The 16,565-nt window shown below is 36.0% G+C and overlaps 2 protein-coding genes across 2 annotated transcripts in view; one reads left to right on the top strand and one right to left on the bottom strand.

The window, feature by feature from the left end:
* The window catches only part of anks1ab (ankyrin repeat and sterile alpha motif domain containing 1Ab), a 119,343-nt gene that overhangs the window by 98,964 nt on the left and 3,814 nt on the right, over positions 1-16,565 (bottom strand). The gene's annotated exons all lie outside the window — the stretch shown is intronic.
* Positions 15,576-16,565, top strand: part of LOC137094628 (SAM pointed domain-containing Ets transcription factor) — a 37,505-nt gene continuing 36,515 nt past the window's right edge. The window contains exon 1 of the mRNA XM_067460477.1: positions 15,576-15,726. The gene's annotated coding sequence lies outside the window, so the exon portion shown is untranslated. The remainder of the gene's footprint in view (positions 15,727-16,565) is intronic.

Below are 16,565 nucleotides of genomic sequence, written 5' to 3'. Positions count from 1 at the left end.
CCGCGATCATCTTGTCTTTTTTTTTTATTGTATGGAAAATCCCATTTAAAAAGAAAAGACTGCCATTACATTTTTCATCTCGCGCACCCCCTGGTGGCAGCTCGCGTACCCCTGGGGGTGCGCGCACTAGAGGTCTTCACGGGTCCAAAAATTCGCACCCAAACCCGAAGAGACCCGCAATGTTCAACACAGATCCGACCCAGACCCGTCTATTATTTCAAAAACTGGACCCGGACCCGTGCAGATCCGAAAAATGCCAAAAATATATTACCCGGAACCGACATGGACCCGTCTATTATTTGATAGCTGGAACCGAACCCGCCGGGAAGACACAGACGCGACTGGACCCGATTGTCTCATATTACACAATATAACGTTACTGCTGTTAACAAGTTAATGAACAAGCTGCGAAAAATAACTTTGTCTCAGTTAGCCTACCTAACGATATAAAGCCGTTGTCTCCCTTCCTTGTACCTTGATTGTGATGTATTACAATATTCCTCATTAATTGTTCCAAGCATGCTTAATTCACTCATTTCAGCTGTAAAAGTCAATTTTATTTCAAAGTGACGGATTTATGAGTTAATTCGCATAATAACTTTGACTGTTTGCCCTTTTGAACTAATAACTATTGCTCGTTTAGTGCCATGGCCGCTTGCGTTACCATTATTTATTTGCCATAATCTCTCTGAGCCGAGTCTGACTAGCAGAACTTTAAGATTAAACAAGACGGTTCATTCATATTATTTTTAAAGTCATTACAGTCACTGCAGAAGCTCGGGTTGCCATAGAAACATGACACGCGCTTGAGACTGCACTCGCGCGTCAGCTGGAGCAACCTGAAATATGAGCCTTTTTTTACGCAATTTGAGCATCACAGAAAACATTTATGTGACAGTTCACCTGAGGTCTTGTTGCTGATTTGAAATCTATTCTTGAGTACATTATTACCGCGCGCATGCATTAAATCTGCCCGCTTTCTAAACGACTGAGAGAGAGCGCGCGCGCGCGAGAGAGAGAGAGCGCGCTTGAGTTTTTGTGTTGTTGTGTATTTCTAAACCTCATTTCCTGGCTCACACTTTTCTTATCCTAATTTAGCAATTTGTAAGTTACACAAAACACACAAGCCGCGCTGACTCTCACGGCCAGGTGTTCTCCGAGTCCGATTGACGTATTACATAGGCTACAACATTAACAAACCCGGGAACCGAAGTAATAGATTAGGACCCGACCCGGCTGACCATTTAAAAAATAGACCCGAACCTGTACGGGTCCCAGGTCGGATCACGGGTCTCGGGTGCCCCGTGAAGACCTCTAGCGCGCACCACACTTTGGGAATCCCTGCACTAGAACCATGAATGCACAAAAATAATTGACTGGATTCAAAGAGTTTTTTGGTTGAAATTTAAAAAAAGTTACAAATCCTTCCCTCATGGGTCAATTTGACCCTCTTAGGAATAAATTGAATGTGAGGAATACTTCAGTACACAGAAAATCCTTAAAAAATGCTCAAGGTTCAAACAAAAAATTCTAAAACTTTGCCAAAAATTATTTTATAATGTCTATGTGTGTATCTGAATGCATACTGAAGAGAAACTGACCCAGCGGATTAGCTTATCCGCTGCATATGTCAGGAAATATGTTATTATTATTTTTCCACAAGAGGTCGGCAAAGACTAAGATACTTTGAGCCGAATTAAAAGGGTCATGCATGAAATTGTGAGTTATTTTAAATTGAATTTGAAAGAAATGTGCTAAAATTACTGATTATTTATTGATGTAATCTAGTAATTTAAAGGTGAATAAAATAACAAATAACAAAAATTATTAACAGTCAATTATTTTTTGTGCATTCGTGGTTAAAAAAAACATTATTATAATTTTAGGACTTTGGGTCATTTTGACCCGTGATGGAAGGATGAGTTAAACGAACAAGAGTGTTCTTAGTTGTTTTCCATTCTTAAAAATAAAGGTTCTTTATCGCCATGAATGTTTCATGTGGAACTTTTAACTTTCCATTGCACATATGCAGGGCCGGCGCTCCGCACACACACATCACGCACTGCGCGTAGGGCACCAAGTACTTGGGGGGCACCAAAAAATCTGAGTCGTGAAAAAATCATCACAATAGGCTACTAGTATAAATAACAAATAAAATATTTCTAAAAGCATGTTAATATACAAAAGCAATACAAAAGTAATATAGGCTGTTATGAAGGACTGTCATGTGTACATGTAAGTACGATTATTGGTGAGTTTCTGACTGGCAGCTTAAATTACAAATAGAATTTTGGCGCCACCTGTAGACCACTCCTCTCAAAGAGGAAATGAGTAAGTGCTTCATCTGGAAGCTTCGAGTGCGGAGCTACGAGTTTCTCCACAGAGATTATTATCGAGTTTGTGCGTGTAGTTAAAAGTAAGTAAAGTAAACTAAAGTTCCGATGTTTATGGTTATTTCTCATATATATTTATGTGTTGTTCCTGTTGAGTGAAAAATAGTTTACCGCGAACTGAAAGTATTAGTAGCATAGATCCTTATCGCAATCGTGCATAGACAATTCTGATGGAGAACGAGTATTCCTCTGTACTATAATTAATTACAAGACATGTTTACATATATTTACCATGAGTGCTATATGCTTTGTTGTACATTCGCGAGCTAAATGTGTATGCCGTAAATGCACCGTTATGTTGTTTACATAAAGGCAGCCGGAATGGCGCTAATGACGTTACGGCCGCGAGTTCGAGCCCCGCTCAGAACAGGATTCTTACATGATGATAAATAAGCCTAGCCTAAATGACAATATATAGGCTAGTAAATTCGGATTTCATTGCATGTGTAACAGTTTAGTACTTTGTACTGTTATTTGTCCATTTATCATAATTACACATTATTCATGTGTACTGCTATTGGTATCCTTTTGTATATTGTTATTTACCAATTTGTATGTATATTTTCAGAACCACAAACTTGCCCCGACTTATGGTGGAGAATAAATGTTACAGAAGAAACATAAGAGTCCTTATTGCATTCTAACTGGATGTGCCATAGTGATTGCAACCAATTACAACCAGACAATTTAAGTACTTCAAAACATAGGCCTAGACCAAATTAGTCGAGAAAAAGGTGAATCTCTGTGCCAGACTCCCTCTGGTTTTCAGTAGAATCCCTGAATATTTTGTCTTGTGGTTATCAATGGGGACGTGGCTCAGAAACGGTCATATGATGACCTGAAGCTGATTTTGCAGAAATGTAGACGTGTGCCTCTGTAGGGCCTCTGAAAACTGATGGTAGTGTTTAATATAGTTCTATAGAATAGCAGAATGGTCTCTTTATAGAGATGTAGTCCCTCTGTTGAGTAATTTCTACTGTGCAGTTATGCATGGTGATTAGCAGTTTAAAATGTGCACTTTAAAATTCATACTTCATAAAATTCATACTATTTGCACTAAACATTTTTTGCACTTTTAACTTTCTGTGTTTACATTGTTCAGTTCCAATTATTCATTTGCAGCAGTTATTTTGGAAGTAAAGAGAACCTAAATAAGAAATTCTAAATGGTAGTTATTTCTTTGGTGGGTGGTTGGTTGGGGAGGGGAGGGGAGGGGGCACCGCAAAGCATTTGTGCTTAGGGCACCCAAATGGCTAGCGCCGGCCCTGCACATATGGCTACTAAAATGTTCTTCATACTAAGTAAAAGTGTTTCTTTTAAGAACTGTTCACTGAAAGGTTATTTGGGAAACCTGAAATGGTGCCTCTTTTGGAACCTTTATTTTTAAGATACACCTTAAATGTAATGTAGTCCAGGTGCCAAAATGTACACTTAGAAATGTCTGAATGTCATTGTACTAGATAAAATATCAAAGCAAATGTTTGTACCCGAGGTAAAGTGCAATTCATTAGAGCCACATCATTTTTTGAAGTGACCTTTACCTTGAGTTCTGGTGATTTGTAGTGTATATATGAAGTTACATTAAGAACCTTTCTATAATGTTTAAAGCATGCAATTTAAAACAACTACTTAGTGTGATATTTTGTTATTTAATCATTGACATTGTCATTTTAACTGTTTTTTAGCTAGTTTAAAGTTTCCGTAATACCAAACGAGGGCAACAGAATTTCACTTGTGAAGATTATATGCCTTTTATGACCAAAACCATGTCTACTTCTCATCATAAACTGAAATCTATTGCCCTTAAGGAAGAATATAATCTCGTCTACGCTAATTACCGTAGCTGGGATATGTTGATCTGGGGTGAGGAGACCATATCTAAGCAAATATTTGCTCACATCTCAGGTGTTGTGCAACTTGCCTTGGCACTATCGTAATATTACCCACCTGACAAACATGTAAGACAGTGGAGGGACCTTAAACAAATGCAAAGTATTTCCTCTTGGTTTGACAGCTGCGCTTGTGTGGGCTGTGGGAGTCTGAGCCGGCAACCAAATTCTGTGGTATCTAATGGGGTCTTGTATTAAAAACACTGATTTAAGGGAAATGAGCCTTGAGCATTTCTTGTTTCCATGTTTAAACTATCAGCAATTATTTCCTGGTGTTAGATAATGCATCACTGTAATTTAAATGTAATTTTTTTTCCCACTAAAGCCTCACCAAGACGACAACTGCAAACAGGGAAGTTGCAGACTTCAGACTGCAGGGCACTGTTATTAGTGTATTTCAGTAAAAAAAAATAAAAACTTCCTTTAATACTGCAGGGATTGAGATCAACCAAGACAATAATTTTCTAGAGTGTGGGGTAAACACACACATTTAGACTCGGTATTGTCGTTGGGGCAGTGCCCTTAAAAGGACATCTTTGTACCTTTTTTACTCCTAAAAGGTACATATTAGTACCTTTGAGTACAAATGCATACCTTAAGGTACTACTATGAACCTTTTTGTGGTAAAAATGGTACCTTTTAAGGGTACTGCCCCAACGACAAGCTGTTGTACCCCTAAAGGTACAATTTTGACCCTTTTTCTCTGTGTGTAAGAGTTTGTTGGGGTGGTAAGTAAACCTGTCATGCAGTCTCAAAGGACAAATATCTTCTTCCTAAGAGTTGATATGTGTTTCCAGACTTATCTTATAATGCTTATTTGTTGTTTACAGGGTGGTTTGGTACAATGATATCAGCACTGGATGGTGACTGACTGCAGAGCATTTGAATTTGTAGGAAATTTTAATCATATTGCAAATTTTGAAAGAACCTCATTGGTTCTTGAGAAGCTCAAACGTGATGTGTAACACCAGAATGAACCTCATTGGTTCTCGAGAAGCTCAATCGTGATGCGTAACACCAGAATGAACCTCATTGGTTCTCGAGAAGCTCAAACGTGATGCGTAACACCAGAATGAACCTCATTGGATCTTGAGAAGCTCAATCGTGATGCGTAACACCAGAATGAACCTCATTGGATCTTGAGAAGCTCAATCGTGATGCGTAACACCAGAATGAACCTCATTGGTTCTCGAGAAGCTCAAACGTGATGCGTAACACCAGAATGAACCTCATTGGATCTTGAGAAGCTCAATCGTGATGCGTAACACCAGAATGAACCTCATTGGTTTTTGAGAAGCTCAAACGTGATGCGTAACACCAGAATGAACCTCATTGGTTCTTGAGAAGCTCAATCGTGATGCGTAACACCAGAATGAACCTCATTGGATTTTAAGAAGCTCAATCGTGATGCGTAACACCAGAATGAACCTCATTGGTTCTCGAGAAGCTCAATCGTGATGCGCAACACCAGAATGAACCTCATTGGTTCTTCAGAAGCTCAAACGTGCTGCGTAACACCAGAATGAACCTCATTGGTTCTTGAGAAGCTCAAACGTGATGCGTAACACCAGAATTAACCTCATTGGTTCTTGAGAAGCTCAAATGTGATGCGTAACACCAGAATGAACCTCATTGGATCTTGAGAAGCTCAAATGTGATGCGTAACACCAGAATGAACCTCATTGGTTCTAGAGAAGCTCAATCGTGATGCGTAACACCAGAATGAACCTCATTGGATCTTGAGAAGCTCAATCGTGATGCGTAACACCAGAATGAACCTCATTGGATCTTGAGAAGCTCAATTGTGATGCGTAACACCAGAATTAACCTCATTGGTTCTTGAGAAGCTCAAATGTGATGCGTAACACCAGAATGAACCTCATTGGATCTTGAGAAGCTCAATCGTGATGCATAACACCAGAATGAACCTCATTGGTTCTCGAGAAGCTCAATCGTGATGCGCAACACCAGAATGAACCTCATTGGATCTTGAGAAGCTCAATCGTGATGCATAACACCAGAATGAACCTCATTGGATCTTGAGAAGCTCAATCGTGATGCGTAACACCAGAATGAACCTCATTGGTTCTCGAGAAGCTCAATCGTGATGCGTTACACCAGAATGAACCTCATTGGTTCTCGAGAAGCTCAAACGTGATGCGTAACACCAGAATGAACCTCATTGGTTCTCGAGAAGCTCAATCGTGATGCGTTACACCAGAATGAACCTCATTGGTTCTCGAGAAGCTCAAACGTGATGCGTAACACCAGAATGAACCTCATTGGTTCTCGAGAAGCTCAAACGTGATGCGTAACACCAGAATGAACCTCATTGGTTCTCGAGAAGCTCAATCGTGATGCGTTACACCAGAATGAACCTCATTGGTTCTCGAGAAGCTCAATCGTGATGTGTAACACCAGAATGAACCTCATTGGTTCTCGAGAAGCTCAAACGTGATGCGTAACACCAGAATGAACCTCATTGGTTCATCAGAAGCTCAATTGTGCTGCGTAACACCAGAATGAGCCTCATTGGTTCTTGAGAAGCTCAAACGTGATGCGTAACACCAGAATGAACCTCATTGGTTCTTGAGAAGCTCAAATGTGATGCGTAACACCAGAATGAACCTCATTGGTTCTTGAGAAGCTCAATCGTGCTCCGTAACACCAGAATGAACCTCATTGGTTCTTGAGAAGCTCAATCGTGCTCCGTAACACCAGAATGAGCCTCATTGGTTCTCGAGAAGCTCAAACATGATGCGTAACACCAGAATGAACCTCATTGGTTCTCGAGAAGCTCAAACATGATGCGTAACACCAGAATGAACCTCATTGGTTCTCGAGAAGCTCAATCGTGATGCCTAACACCAGAATGAACCTCATTGGATCTTGAGAAGCTCAATCGTGATGCGTAACACCAGAATGAACCTCATTGGTTCTCGAGAAGCTCAATCGTGATGCGCAACACCAGAATGAACCTCATTGGATCTTGAGAAGCTCAAACATGATGCGTAACACCAGAATGAACCTCATTGGTTCTCGAGAAGCTCAATCCTGATGCGTAACACCAGAATGAACCTCATTGGTTCTTCAGAAGCTCAAACGTGATGCGTAACACCAGAATGAACCTCATTGGTTCTCGAGAAGCTCAAACGTGCTGCGTAACAACAGAATGAACCTCATTGGATCTTGAGAAGCTCAAACGTGATGCGTAACACCAGAATGAACCTCATTGGTTCTTGAGAAGCTCAAACGTGATGCGTAACACCAGAATGAACCTCATTGGTTCTTGAGAAACTCAATCGTGATGCGTAACATTAGAATGAACCTCATTGGTTCTCGAGAAGCTCAATCGTGATGCGTAACATTAGATAGTAGCGCAACTACTTGATAGACTACAAGTGGTCAGAGGTCATGGTTTGTTTTTTACATGGCAGGTTCGATAACTTGCAACATTGCGCTTAAAACACTGACAAACACATCAACAATAAATTAAGTAATTGTCATGATTTCTCTTTTCATTAGATTTAGGTATATCACAATACACCGTATGTTGTAGTTGTTGTTGTTTTTTTACTGCAGGACGCTAGTTTTACAATCTGTCTTACATGTTTCAATTTACAACCGTGTAAGTATAAAGCGATAAGTAATGACAGAACTTATGTGTTGTGATGAAATGTCCGATAGATTTCATCATGGAAGGCGCTCAAGCAGCGGTTACTCTTGCTATGGTTACCACCTCACCTCAATCTATGTATTTTATTTTACTGCAACCCATTTTCCACAGTGTTTAGTGTTACACAGACAGGCATCTCAAGTGTTGTGCATTTAATCACTGGCAAAATCTACTATGGTGGCGCTCTGACGCCTCACCTTATGTGATCTTAGTTGTGTGCATGACTCACTGAAGTATCTGTAGCAACACGTTTTTATTTTCGTTTAACCCTCTAGGGGTATATTGGCTAAATATAGCAGGATATTTTACTGTGCAGGCTATGTTTGCTTTTGCAATCATCTTTAGGATATCAAATAGCCAATGCAAAAGTGCCAAGGATCATTTCTGCAATATTGCTTCTTGTTTTTATATTTTTTCAGAATATTAAGAACTAAGAAATTGTTTAATCATACTTATAAAATCATTAACACATGATCAATGCCTTTGTACACAGAATTAAAAAATGGTATATAAACCAAAATAAAAAATTTCACTCGGAAATTGCTAGTAAATTTCACAAACAATTGCAAAAAACACAATCTCAAAAAATATTTTTGCAATCTATGAAAACTAAGGAAAGAGCATAAGAGCTGTTAAATGCTTCCATGATATTTATCAGTATATGTTTTTTGGAAATCTGCCCATCATGTGAATTCTCGTGAAATTTTACTTTAATTATACATAACTGTGTTCTAACGTTGTCGACATTCTTGATATTTATCATCCTCACAGTTTAACCACTGTTGTCTTTCTGTAATGACGTACAGATATTATATTACTTCACTTGATCTCTTAAAGGTGCAGTGTGTAATATTCACGAGGACAGAAATGCAATATAATATACATTTTTAGTAGTGTATAAAGACCATACATATTAAACCATTATGTTTTTATTATCTTAGAATGAGCTGTTTCTATCTACACATAACGACTCAAACTCAATTTACGTCAATACAGCTGTCAATCATGATGCCACACCCCGTTTGACAGCATCAAATATCTAACAAAAACCAAACTTGTTTAAAAAAATTAACACTTTAACTAACACCAGTGTGTTCAAATCTACCTATAATGATAGAAACTACACTCACCTAAAGGATTATTAGGAACACCTGTTCAATTTCTCATTAATGCAATTATCTAATCAACCAATCACATGGCAGTTGCTTTAATGCATTTAGGGGTGTGGTCCTGGTCAAGACAATCTCCTGAACTCCAAACTGAATGTCAGAATGGGAAAGAAAGGTGATTTAAGCCGTTTTGAGCGTGGCATGGTTGTTGGTGCCAGACGGGCCGGTCTGAGTATTTCACAATCTGCTCAGTTACTGGGATTTTCACACACAACCATTTCTAGGGTTTACAAAGAATGGTGTGAAAAGGGAAGAGCATCCAGTATGCAGCAGTCCTCTGGGAGAAAATGCCTTGTTGATGCTCGAGGTCAGAGGAGAATGGGCCGACTGATTCAAGCTGATAGAAGAGCAACTTTGACTGAAATAACCACTCGTTACAACCGAGGTATGCAGCAATGCATTTGTGAAGCCACAACACACAGAACCTTGAGGCGGATGGGCTACAACAGCAGAAGACCCCACCGGGTACCACTCATCTCCACTACAAATAGGAAAAAGAGGCGACAATTTGCACAAGCTCACCAAAATTGGACAGTTGAAGACTGGAGAAATGTTGCCTGGTCTGATGAGTCTCGATTTCTGTTGAGACATTCAGATGGTAGAGTCAGAATTTGGCGTAAACAGAATGAGAACATGGATCCATCATGCCTTGTTCCCACTGTGCAGGCTGGTGGTGGTGGTGTAATGGTGTGGGGGATTCTTGGCACACTTTAGTGCCAATTGGACATCGTTTAAATGCCACGGCCTACCTGAGCATTGTTTCTGACCAGTGATGTCAGTAACGCGTTACTCAAACCGGACTACTTTTTTCCAGTAACGAGTAATCTAACGCGATACTATTTCCAAACCAGTAATCAGATTAAAGTTACTTATCCAAGTCACTGTGAGTTACTATTTTAGTCATTTTCCTTAGTAAAAACCGACAGCTTATCAAAATTCTCAGCCCAAGTCCGGCTGGAGCCCGTGTTTTTTTATTTTTTTTATTATTTTTTTTTACATTGTTGCAGCCATTAAAATAGTTCAGTTTTATTTTTAATGTCAAAGTAGTTATATTTCGTTTCGTTTTTTTTATTAACCTAATTTAGAAAAATGTTCAGAGCAATTTTTTGTTTGTTAAATTAAAGTTTATATAGGCAAGACAATTCAAGAGTTGGTTTGAGAGACTAAATTGATTAAACATGCGGTCAACTCACTGGGTCGTCACATAAAAAAATTAAAACTAATTTAACAAACAAAAAATTGCTCTAAACATTTTTCTAAATGAACTTAATAAAGAAACGAAACGAAATATAACTACTTTGACATCAAAAACAAAGTAGGCTAGTTATTATACCACCACAAAGGCATTTTTGACGAGCTGAGGCAGGCTGATAGACTATATACTGCTCGCAACGGCGCTCAAAAAAAAAAGAACATGCAGGTTGTCTTATAGCCTACCTTACAATTCAGCAAAATTAATATAAATCCGATCTTCAATTCCAGCGGTATATGCTCATTTAACGGAGTTCACATCAAATCAAAATATTCTACCCTTTTATTCAGCTGCCCATTTCAAATTCAAAGATCGCAATATGAGAGAGAGCGACCTAAGCACTGGTAAGATCATTAGTCTCATTAATTTATATTGAAGATGATTGTGTTTTGTGTGACTTATTTTAAAGTTTCATTTACGGCCATTTGCGTTGGCTTGCTTTACTCATTTGCAGCGAAGTTGCAGTTAGCACCATCATATCTATCCGTCAGGCTCGGGCATAAATGCAGAGCTCAGGATACATTGTTGACGTAACTGTTAAAAAGGCACCTCCAATAAAGTGTGTTGCCAAAAAAACGGCCGTCATTTCTATGTTGAGGCGGCAGGGGTGTTGTCGGCAACTGCTGAATGTAACTAATAAAGTAACTTGTAATCTAACTTAGTTACTTTTAAAATCAAGTAATCTGTAAAGTAACTAAGCTACTTTTTAAAGGAGTAATCAGTAATCAGATTACTTTTTAAAAGTAACTGTGGCAACACTGTTTCTGACCATGTCCATCCCTTTACGACCACCATGTACCCATCCTCTGATGGCTACTTCCAGCAGGATAATGCACCATGTCACAAAGCTCGAATCATTTCAAATTAGTGTCTGTAAGTCTTCTACTAGTTGTGCAAAGTAAAATCTGAATCACGTTGTTGAGATATTTTGTCCCTTTGCTTTCGGCTCTCTATGAGCTTCACCCTTATTGGACTTTATGTCTCCACGTCCCCCCGACTGCCTCATAGACAGTAAAGATTGCTTGCGAGCTTCTCTTCCTGTATATGTGGTAATTTCTCTACTGTGCGACAGAGTAGCGTGGTTATGACACAATCGTTAGCCTATTTTTACAAAAACGGTTGGGCAATAGAGAGCGGTTACAGGGCGATAGTGTAAGATACAAGGTAATGGAGCCTTTTATACACTGTCATGTTTCTTTAGAAATAAACAATGGGCAAATGGCGTCTTTAAACGCCTCAGATGTAAAGTTTTTCACCGTCGAAGTGACGGAAAAATGAATGGGAGTCAATGGGATGCTTACAGCAGGTGATGGCTTGGTTAGCAATGGCCGCCCCTATGGGTGGAACGCTTCCCGAGTGCTAGAAAAACCCCTTGCTTACAGTGAAGTCGCCATTTTGCGTCACCATGTTTCTACAGTGGCCCTAAAGGGACAAACTTCTCAACAGAGCACTAGCTACTCTGCTGTCTCAGACGACCACATCTTTGTCCTGTGTCAGCCACCGTAGCTTCTCTATGTGCTTTGACAGGGAGGGGTAAGCGGGCGCAATTCAAAACCTCACCTCTAGATGCCGCTAAAACTTACACACTATATCTTTTAAAGTGACCACAAGATTCAGGAAATAAACGCTTCCCTGTACAAATTTCACCCATTTTAAGTGAGCTGCCTATAATTAAATGAACTATTCAAGCCATTTTAACTTAAATTGTATTAAACTGACTTATATAAAAAAAAGTATGGAGCCCTGCACATGACTAAAAACTAGTAAATAGTGCTAAATAGTGTGCAAGAAAAAATAAAAAATGTCTTGCAGGTCATGTGCGGGGCTACATTAAAAAAAAGAGTTAATTACTCAATTTATTTTTATGTAACATTTTATTGTTTTTATTTATTTATTTATTTTTGCAATATGTTCAAATTGGTTAAAAAAAAATCATATTAAATGTCATGGAAGCATTTCCCAGTCAGTCCACAAAATACATTTTTAATAAGTAAATAAATAATTAATTAAAGTAAAAAATTATAATATTAAAATAAATAATATTAAATTAATAATTTATAATTTAAATGGAATCTTTTTTATTTTAATAATATTATTTATTTTATTTTTATAAGTGTGTGTGTGTGTATATATTATATATATATATATATATATATATATATATATATATATATATATATATATATATATATATATATATATATATATATATATATATATATATATATATATATATATATATATATATATATATATTAATAGTATGTATTTTAATATTATAATTTATTTTTAACTTATTATAAATAAAAACTTTTAATAATATAATTATACATTTAAAAAAATTATTAATAAATTATTATATTAAATATTAATAAAACTTATTTTATAAATAAATAACAGTGTATACTTAAATATAATTTATATATATATATATATATATATATATATATATATATATATATATATATATAAACATATAAACATATATATATATATATAAACATATATATATATATATATATATATAAACATATATATATATATATAAACACATATATATATATAAACATATATATATATATAATGCTTATTTATTTCATATTATTTATTTTAGTAACATCCTTTTTTATTAGTTTTTTTTTTATTTATGAATATATATTAAGATGAAATATTACCTGATTATATGATTTTGCGAGATTCCAAATAACTCCAAATCTAAGAGACCCAAATCTGACACCAATAAGATGCATATGTATAGAAACACATGGCTTCTTTTCTTTTATATTCTTCTATATGTGCAGACGTTATAGAGACATTTCACTGCAACGCTGAAAAACATAATTTGTGATGACTTGATGATCCGTTGTTCTTCTACGTTGTTTCTTAACTTTGTGGTTTCTCATCAGAACGAGCTTTCTATGAGGGTACATCACCTAAATAAACCTGTGCCCAAAAGACACGACTCCTAATGCCTTCCACATCCATCATGGAGAAGTCTGAAGGATTATGGATTGAACCCAACTCAAACGCCGAGGGTTTTCACAATGAGTTTAGGTGTGACAAATGGCTCAACTGAACTTCACCGTAAACGGACACCTTTGGCGGCGACAGTAACCTTTCTGTTTATAAATGGTTATCTGGCGCATGAGAAAGTTGTTTCAAAGTAAGACACTGAAAGGAGCACATCTTAAACCTGCGGTCTTTCAAACTGCCATGCAAATGAACCCCCTCTGGGAAATGTGCTAGACAAACAAAAATACAGAGAAGGAGCGCAAAGGAAGCCTTTGTTTGGAGCAAAGACATTCCACGCGTTTCCCAATTCTGATCCTCTTCAGACTCTGGGAATAAACGTAGAGATATGCAGGGATGATATTGTGCAGCATTTGGTAAGATCACTGCTAAAAATCATGCTTTTCTTTAAAGTAAAAATACCCTTAAAGCAAGATTTCTTCATTTTATTTATTTCTAACATTTGTTTGCCATGTAAACCATCATTATCAGGTGTTTCTGAAGAAGTCTGTGGAGTAGCATGTCTTTCTCTCGCTCACTTTCTATCATCAATAAAGTCTGTATTGAGTGTGTGTGTGTGTGTGTGTGTATTGGTGTGTCTGTTTAACTGTGCAAACACTGTGGCATGCTGCGTGCTTGCAGACGTATCATCAGCACATTGACGCAAGCAAACTCTCACACAGAAATATACTTCAGAAACGCCTTGAATACGGCGAAATACAGGCTCTATAACATCTGCACGGGAAGAAGAATATAAAACAAAGAAGCGCTGTGTTTCTGTACATATGCATATTATTAGCATTTGAGGCACTTTTTGCCTCTGGGTAATATATTGGGTGAATCTCGTGATCATATTTCATAAAAACTTTTTTTTATATATATATATATATATATATATATATATATATATATATAGATAGATAGATAAAGATAATGATTGATTGATTGATTGATAGATAGATAGATAGATAGATAGATAGATAGATAGATAGATAGATAGATAGATAGATAGATAGATAGATAGATAGATAGATAGATAGATAGATAGATAGATAGATAGATAGATAGATAGATAGATAGATAAAATTATATAGAATTTATTAATTTAATATTATTTATTTTAATATTACAATTTTTTTATTTACTTACTTATTTATTTAAAAACTTTTGTGGAGTGAAAAGCATCCATGACATTTGACATGAATTTTATTTTTTATTCTTTTGAAACATTAATAAACAGTAATACAAATTTTTCAATTAGTTTGAAAAATTAAATTAAATTACTGGTGTGTGTATATATATATATACTTAAATGTATTACTTTAGTATTATTTAACATAAAAGTTCATTAAATTAGTAACGCGTTTATATATATATATATATATATATATATATATATATATATATATATATATATATATATATATATATATATATATATATATATATATATATATATATATATATAAACACTTTATATAATTTCAATTTATAATTTAATTTAATAATATTTATTTTAATAGTATATTTTTTTAATAAATTAATGACTGGTGTATTTATACATATATATACACACACACCAATATTTAAATTTACTTTTATGTAAAATAATATTACAGTAATAAATTATATATATAAAAAACTAAATCATTTTGTGGAGTGAAAAGGGACCAGGAAAAGCGTCCTTAGTATTTGACATGAATTTTACTTTAACCATTTTTTGGAACATTGCAAAAAAAAAAAGCACATTTTATGCACATACAATAATGGACTGAAATTGGATATAAACGCATAAAACAAGTAGGCCATCTTGCCATATTTTTCTCTGGTGAATGATGTCTAATAAGTGTTGTCATTTAAGATTAAAAAGCGGATGTCCGACATTTAACCAAGCAATTCCTCTGGAAACAGTGTGTGTGTGTTGTGTGTGTGTGTGTGTGTGTGTGTGTGTTGGGGGGGTCTTGGGTGATGGTCCACAACAACGGACAGGCATGTCAAACGCCCTCAGGCTGGGAATGGGCTCGGAGACGGTGTTTACACAGCTTAATAAGCCTTGTGTATAAAAGTGCGGCGGGAGTCAATGAAGCAGGCATTCCTTCACTCACTCTCCCTTCAAGTCTTGCGCACACCCACATCAGGTGCACTCACTCTCACACACACACACACTCTCACTAGCAGTATTAGTCATTGAGGTTAGTAATGTGGCACTGCACAGCCTGTCGTGTTCCCTGTTGAGTCTGGAGGAGGCCGAAAATTAGTCCCACATTTGAGAAACAAGCAGAAACCAAAGGAAACAGGAAAGGCCTTCCTGCTCGCACCTGAAACTTCAGCTGGACAGGTGAGTCTGCACCGCGTATCACAGCTTACATGTGTGTGTTAGCAGCGAACTGACCTGTCAGCAGTTCAGACACGTTACACAACAACGCATACATGCTTGAAATTAGTTTTGGTTAGTTATATCGTGCCTATCAGTCAAATTTAAATTGCATGGGTTCCTCTTTTACGGTATAAAGGCATCCCAGGATGCACTTCGTGATGGACGTCCAGCGGGAGAAGAAGCTCAAATTCATTCCCATATTTCTATTTGTGCTGTTTCACAGTTTTCGTTACCTAACTATTCTTGTGAGATGAAGAAAAGAGACATGATGGTGAAGTTCAAGACTCCTTTTTCAGCGGCGCTGGTTCCAGAGGGATTTTTTCCCAAAGGATTTTATTTTAAAATCAAGTAATATGACATGCCACCGAATCAGCTACGGGGAGAAACACAACACTACTTTATTTTGATTAATATAATAAAATTAATATAATATAATATAATTCATATAATATAATATAATTCATATAATGTAATATAATTCATATAATGTAATATAATAAAATGTCATATAATATAACAAAATGTAATATGATATAATATGAAGTAATATAATAAAATATAACAAAATGTAATATAATATAATAAATATAATATAATGCAATATAATATAAATTAATATAATAAAATGTAATATATAATATGATAAAATGTAATATAATTAATATAATATATAATACAATTTAATATAATATAATGTAATATAATATAAATTAATATAATAAAATGTAATATATAATATGATAAAATGTAATATAATTAATATAATATATAATACAATTTAATATAATATAATGTAATAT

The sequence above is a fragment of the Pseudorasbora parva genome, chromosome 12 (assembly GCF_024679245.1).
Source record: "Pseudorasbora parva isolate DD20220531a chromosome 12, ASM2467924v1, whole genome shotgun sequence".
NCBI classification, from domain to species: Eukaryota; Metazoa; Chordata; class Actinopteri; order Cypriniformes; family Gobionidae; genus Pseudorasbora; species Pseudorasbora parva.
Note: the sequence above shows the minus strand (reverse complement) of the source record. Positions and strands in the feature narration are given on the sequence as shown.